This window comes from Ammodytes marinus (genome assembly GCF_949987685.1).
Source record: "Ammodytes marinus genome assembly, chromosome: 14".
NCBI lineage: Eukaryota > Metazoa > Chordata > Actinopteri > Uranoscopiformes > Ammodytidae > Ammodytes > Ammodytes marinus.
The window spans coordinates 7,537,735-7,545,584 of NC_137218.1; positions in this window are offsets into that span (position 1 = coordinate 7,537,735).

The following is a 7,850-nucleotide window of genomic DNA, read 5'->3' on the forward strand; positions in this document are numbered from 1 at the left end:
GGAGGCCCGGAGCTTTTTGGTCTCTGCCTTACCTAATTGGTCTCTAGTTTCCGGTTGGTGATTGTGAGTGATCCAGCATGCTTGTCAACACATGCCTACACATTCCCTTAGTAAGCTCTGGTTGTCTTTGAGTGTATTTTCAAATAGCATGCCATCTGCTGGCCCCAATTTCAGCCTTTAATCTAGGGTCAGAGGCCGGATCGGTCCCACGGCACAGAGCAGCCACAAATTCTGAAAAGAGCAAAAGGTCATATCTTCCATTTTCCTTCCTCCTACACTTCCCAACCAGATAATATCTTTCTTTATCTCTCTGCCCCTCTCTCTCTCTATCCATATCTATCTGCCCCTCTCTCTCTATCCATATCTCTCTTTACTCGTGATCTCCCTTCACCTTTCTGAGCACGAACACAACACATGCACAGCACATTCAATAGGCTAATAATAATTATTCACATGACTTATACTGGATTTGGAGGCTTAAACCAACATTGATAATTGAGAGAGAAAAAATATATATTATATGTTTATGTGTCACTGATTTCTAGCAGACCAATTTCAGAATAATTCCAAGCTTATTGCCATTTTTCAGACGAAATATAAACCCACTCTAATACCTCTCTAAGCTCTCTGACAAGCTAGTATCGATAATAATATTGACCATGTTGACATTCAGTCAACAGGCTCTACGTAACACCACACAGACGTGAAGTTTGATTTCTATAGTTGAAATATGATGACAACATGATTGTGCAGCTTTTTGTCTTCTATTTGATAGCTAACATTGTATTACAACAATATGTAGTCCTTCAGCAAAAATCTAAATGAGTTCCTGTTTCTTTAAATTCCCTCATTGCGACTAATTGGCTGGTGTAATGGATCCATAAAGTCAGTAAAGTGGACAATGATGCGTTCAAGAGCATTGTGATAAGTGTTCCTACCACTGAAAAACAACACAACACTTCATTGACAAACCACCGCCCCTCCTCTCCAACTGTAATTACGCAAGACAGACTTCAAAGACACACAGACAAAGACAAACACACACACACACACACACACACACAAACTCAAAGATACAACTTGTGTAATTTTCTACAGCAATTAGTCTGCATTGTACAGTTGACTGCCTCCGCCCGTCGGCTATACCAAGGCGCTGCTACACACACTGGGATTGAAGGAGAAAAATGTTTGGCAGAGCTTGGGCCAATAAACCTGAGAGGCCTGAGGTCCATCTGGGCTTTCTGTCAGCTAAGACCATGTTTCTGAGAGTCGTGTTGGTGAAGCGGCAACTGGGCTGAATAATGGATGTGTGAACAGTGTGCAGTGCATGCAGGCTATTTGTGTGTATGAGAGAGGATGAGCATCCCCTTGAGAACATGTGTACTTTTTTCGCTCAGCTCTTTTCATATCAAAAATCAGAAACCTTTGAAGGTCCATAACGGTGTTTCTTTGTTGTTGCAGTTGCCTTTCTGATGTGTGTGTGTGTGTGTGTGTGTGTGTGTGTGTGTGCGTGCGTGCGTGCGTGCGTGTGTGTGTGTGTGTGTGTGTGTGTGTGTGTGTGTTTGTGTGTGTGTGTGTGTGTGTGTGTGTGTATAGCTTACTTTACATCATGAGTTGAGCAGAGTCTTGCTGCTTTATTGAAAACATCACAGGGCTGAGGATGTGATACAGATGAAGCCTTATAAACTTTGAAAAAAGTCAAGTGACACTTTAAACTGTGTCACCACAAAATGGTAATGTATTATTGACCGAAAATTATAATGAACACCCCAGTGGAATACAGAACTCAAGCGGTCTGAAGTCTGATACAATTGAAATAATCTAAAACTGTAAGGTTTTCAGTAATTGACGCTTTTTTCTGTTATGACTAAATACCACTTGCTGTGTTTTCTTCCCCAGGCTTTTCAGCTGTATTGCTTGGTTGAGTCCCGAGGGGGATCACAAGTCAGTAAGTGGACATTAAACTGGGGTGCCTTTGTCAAAACACTCTTTTTTAATAACATGCCCGTCAATGTGTTACTGTACTTATTGTGCATGCTACTGCCTGTACTACTGCATGACAAGTTTCCAAAATAAAGAAAAAAGTAATCTATATTTCTCACATCCTCATTTTAACACAGTCATTCTAACCATGATTTATTTATATAGGGGTGCCCTGGAAGACAAATGGTTACAAAAATGCAACATAGCCTATGTCATATTATTTCACTTTTCCTGTCTGTTTCTTTAATGGCTGTTTAGCAAACACCGTTCAGATCCAAATGTCTTTTTTGTCAAGAGTCACTGGTGTGGTGAAACATTTATTTTCCCCCGTGGTGTTTTTGTATGGGAGAAGTCACATAAATAAATGATGGAAAATGAGAACCGTATAGCTTGTATCGTTGCGCTCCTGCCATCCCCTATGTAGGTGTTGCACGTTGGAGTCCAGAGATTACATAAAGTGAATAATGCATTGTCTCTCTCCACACACGAGCTCATCAGCAGCAAGACCGCCAGACAAGAAAACATGCTCCCAGCGCTGGGAATAAACTGCAGGCAAGATTCAAACAAGCACTTTAGTATTCATGATTTGGGAATCTGTATGTTTAAAATATCATGAATAGAAGCCTATATACGCCACACACACACACACACACACACACACACACACACACACACACACACACACACACACACACACACACACTAGGATGACAGATTGGGATGCTATGATGCTTCCTTTATTTTGTTGTTACTGTGGGTTGTTGGTCAGAGGAGGCTCAGATTGAGAAACAAATAGAAAACAGACGCCCGTTGTTTGGGGAGTGCCTCAGGGTGTTATTCATTTCCTTTTAACTTTTCAATTGTTTCCTCTCTCTTACTCTCTCTCTCTCTCTCTCTCTCTCTCTCTCTCTCTCTCTATGTATATCTCTCTCTCTCTCTCTCTCTCTCTCTCTCTCTCTCTCTCTCTCTCTCTCTCTCTCTCTATGTATATATATCTCTCTCTCTCTCACCCTGTCCGTCTGTGGTGGCGGTGTGCAGAGAAACGACAAAAAAATTGTGTCAGCTCCCAAATGAAATCCTGGGCATAAACACACAACAGAGCAGGCTGCCCCGCTGGCCGCTGGCTGGCGCTGGATGCTTTGCCCTTGAGAAACAAATCCAGACACCAAACACTTTGTTAGCTCTCTGGACAGCCTCCAATGAAGCCCCACAGTCACTTCATTTTCCCCCTCAGAGAAAGCTCACCATTCCAGCAGCAACAGAAGTAATTAGGTGCATCTCTGTTTTTTTTCACGTTGACTTGACCTTTGTATAGACTTGAGGAGTGTCTCTGAGCCATTATTAGATCATCTTACTCTAAAAGCGCAGCTGTCTCAATGTTTGTTTGGGAGCAGCTCGTCTCGGTGCTTAGTATGCTTGTTCTCTATTTTAGAACTGTGTGATATAAATTGTTAATTCTGAGACACGCCTTTTGCAGGGCTAGGTTTTAGGATACTGACCTCTTTTACACTTATACTATGTGTGAGTTTCACTAGGTTTTAGGGGTGCTGTTTTCCTTGTGTTTGGTTTGGCTGGTAACACGGTGAGCTGTTGTTTTCTCTTGGTTTCGTTAAGTAGGCTAATTGATTGTTGCTCATAGTTTAAGAGTGCTCTTTTGGTTAAGTTTGCTTATTGGTTTGCACAGCACCCATACGCCCTGAGTGTGTTCTTCACCGCACCTTCTGTTTTTGTCCTAAACAATATTCAATCTTCATTATTAAATAAACAAGAGATAGACAAGCTGGTTGAACATAAATGAGTTTTGGTGTTGCTTTCAAGCAACTTGAACCAGGAGAAAAGCGGTTCATTACAATATGGTGCACAAACTCAAATGAAGCTCAGACAGAGGAGATACAGCAACTGAAAGGCATAGGAGCCGGATGATAAGTAGCATTTTAGGTAAAAAAAATGTGATTATGTGGAGACAACTTTTTCTTATATAAAACCTATGTATGCCCTCCAGAGTCCATACTTTCACAATTCATACATTCATTTCTGAAAACACTTGATATTTAGATTGGGAAAAAAACAATACTGATGAGTAATACTGTATCAGAATTTTCCACAAAGGCTTCTAGGATATGAGTAACCCCTAGCGTGTTATGCACTGGGTGTCACTGTTGCATCATGTCTGAGTTGGCCGGCTCCATACCGCATGTCAGAGGTTTGAATAGAAGCAGTAGCACTACCAAGTTTCAGGCTATACGGCTTCCCTTTATATGTCTGCATACTCAATGGATCATACCCCACACTAACCCAGAGACACAGAAAAAAAGCAATTTGACACAATCCTGCTGGGTATGTGCTCTGCATGTCTTTCAATTCATCAAGATGGATTTCAATATTTCAATTTGTCACGCCAGAGAAACAGAAAAAGTACTACTATGAAAGACTGTAACAGTAAAATTGACTTTCTGTAATTGTGATCCTGTGCGTATACACATTCCAATATTTCATTACAGCTGTACAATAGTTAATCAAATGTCCAGGCATTCAGCCCTGAATGGCAAGCACCGCTGCTTGTGCTTGTGCACTGATGCCAAAAGCCCCACAGTGATTCCCTTTCACACAAATTCATCTTAAACTGAATTCAAGTAAAGTGCATTTTATAAATTGACAAAGGCAGACCTTCACTTTAGATACCTTTGGGAGATGAGGTTATATGTTCCTATTGTTCTTGTCTATATGGTACCATTTACATTTCTATGCGCTAACCTCAGCTGATATATGAAAATTGGATAGTGAGATAACAAATGGTTGGTGCTCTTGAATAAAGAAATGGAGTGAATTCTTAAAATGTATAGATAAAAAGTTAATTTAAGGACTCAGAGTTAGAAAAAATTTGACACTTTTTATGTATTTTTCCCCATACCTTGGATAAAGTGAAACAGGCAACTCCCCCAAACTTCTAAATGACACTCATTGTCTTCAAGCTGTTGTTCCCGCTAGATGGATGTATTAAAATGGAGGTACCTTCTCCTGCTTTGAACCAAAATGAAGACCTTATACATATCAAAAGCAGTTGTTTATATAAATGCATCAAGAGTTCTACGCACATTAAGTGTACTACTTGTTTTCTGTTTGAAAGCTAAACTGGTATTTCAACTAGAAATCCATTGACACTGCCTTTATAAATACAAACGCTACATTCCATAAATATGTTATTATCTGCAACACAAATTAAATATCATGCACCAAAATTCACTATGACAATATAGTTGAAGTGACAGCAGGTCTTTTACATTTTTAATCAGGAGCGATCACATGAGTCAAGTCAAGTAAATTGTACCCATACAGTGACAAACAAAACAATAGTTATCTCATTACACTTTTATGCAAGCCATGTTGAGACGATACTCTCTCATTTACAGAGACAAAATATTCACCAGTGAATAAGCACTTGGCGACAGTCAAGGACAAACCCTGCTTTGATGGGAAGGAACCTCGGACAAAACCAGGCCCTTTGTGGGGGAGGCTGGTTGGGAAAGTTTTAAAAAGAACAATTTATTTAAACCTCCTACAAGGAACTTTTAAATGTTAATGAAAAAGTAGTATGATTATAAATGACCTGTAACAGCAAACAAGAACCCCAGTATTCATCTGACAAAGTCACATATAAATACATTACCTCATTGCGATGCATCCTGCGGTCTCTCTTTCACTCGCTTCCCATACAAATACGTGTGCTGCCGGCACATGCTTGCTTGGATGCTGGTGTCATTAAAACTCTACCGTCTTTGTCCAATGATGCTGCTAAAATATGTTCACATTATAGGTCATAAAATCTATATCTTTGGCATTTGGACCCCATCGTGAAGTCATCTTAAAGGAGGTATTATTAAGCTATGGGTTGTGGAGAATAACCCCTCTATAGAGTCTAGACATCGTTATGAGTGAAGAGGTGAAGAGCACAGTAAGAGTAATGAAGACCTGGATGGATGCAGTGGAGGACTGCAGGTGAATGGGGGCCGGGTGGGGGGGGAGAGGAGGGTTGCAACAACCAGGCTGAGATGACAAACTGACAGCAGAGAGACAATATGGTTTGAAACTGGGCAGCAACAAGATAATTGGCTCACAGAGGTCACGGTGAATCTGACAGGAGAGGAGCTGAGAGAGTGAAACGCCCATTGGCATAGTCATGAGAGTGAGAATAGACAGTCTTCTTCCTGACCCAACTTTGGCTCCGAGCTTCAATTAAAAAGGCACAGTCCCTGATCTAAATGTAAACAGGTCAAAGGAGATAGAACAAGGGGAAGGTCAGAGGCAACATCAGTACACGCTGGTGTGGTTATGTTGAAATCATGCACTGCTTCCAGCCAATCAGAATATGCTTAGTGGTCATAAATCAGGTCTGAAGTGAATTCAAATCAGCTCTTTAAATGTGATCTATAAAGTCTGTCCGTGAGATAATTCTGTCATGAATTTAACTGTGTATTTAGATCCTGGATAACATACGCTGATGCACCTTACAGCCCATCTTTTGTTTCTCACTGCTGCCTGCCGCGGGGAAAGTCACCTGATGCCAGTCGACACTGGAGATCAGAGACTCTCAGGTCATAAAACGGCCCATAAACACAGAAACAATCAAGGGAGGACCAGAGAATATAGTTTACTGTGTGTGTGTGTGTGTGTGTGTGTGTGTGTGTGTGTGTGTGTGTGTGTGTGTGTGTGTGTGTGTGTGTGTGTGAAGGCCAGGTGGAACATAATTGCCCACCACAGCCCGCCCTGCCCTGAAAATTCGCTAAAGCTATACACGTTAACTCTGCGCTGAGCCAAAACCTTCTTTATTAACAAGGAGCATTGCACCTCTATCCAGTTAATGAAATATTGATTTGGAAATTGTACTGTAAGACAACGGAAAGCTTTTAAAGTGCTTAGTGCCTTTGCTCAGAGCCAACTTCATCAACTATTATTTTTTAATGTTATTCTTTGAAAATGTTGCTAAAGCAAAGAGGCGGTTTTCCCGGGGGGCTCGGTGTGCACTGAGTCCATGATTAAGAGTCAAATATCTGCACCGATGGGAACTCAGGCGCCCAGAATGGCTGCCATGTCTCTTTAATGAAATATGTCTGGATCAAACTGAGCCTCATAATGACAACGACAGTGGGACATTGCTGATTTAATGATGTGTTTGTTCCTATTCCAGTCAAGCAGTTAAAAGACATTTATTTTTTTATTTTTAAAGAGAGAGAGAGAGAGAGAGAGAGAGAGAGAGAGAGAGAGAGAGAATCAGTCCCAATTTCAAAGTGTAGTTCACAATCAGCGACTGTGTATAATGGGATTGTGTGTGTCTCTGGTGTCCGAGCCGGGGCCAATTTTTGTGAACCTCATGAATCAAAAATGTAAAAAAAAAAATGGAATTTGTCTCTCTCTGCACTTGTATCCATCTGTAGAGTACAGATAAGGAACTAATCCTAACCAAACGGAAAACCACTGGGTGCCTGAATTTGGTTTTGATTTTGGTATCAGTGTTGAACAGCAGACTTTGGTTAACCTCACGGCTCAAACTGTGAGATGAAACTGCAGGGAATATAAAAAACCCAAACATATGCACCACCAAAACAACCGGCTCAGCAATCACTCAATGTTAGCCTATACACTGGCTTCAATTATATTCACCTATTAGAGTGATGCGGAAGAAATCTCAGAGAAAGTATAATGTTACTTTCATTTTCACTATCAGAAAATCCTTTAGTAAGTGAATTATCTTTGAAAACACACAAACACTGGACACACGTTGGGGTTTTCTCCACAAATATTTTTTTTCTTAATGGTTGTTGGAAACTCTCTCCTGGCAAGTTTTCAACATAATGACATATTAGTTATAT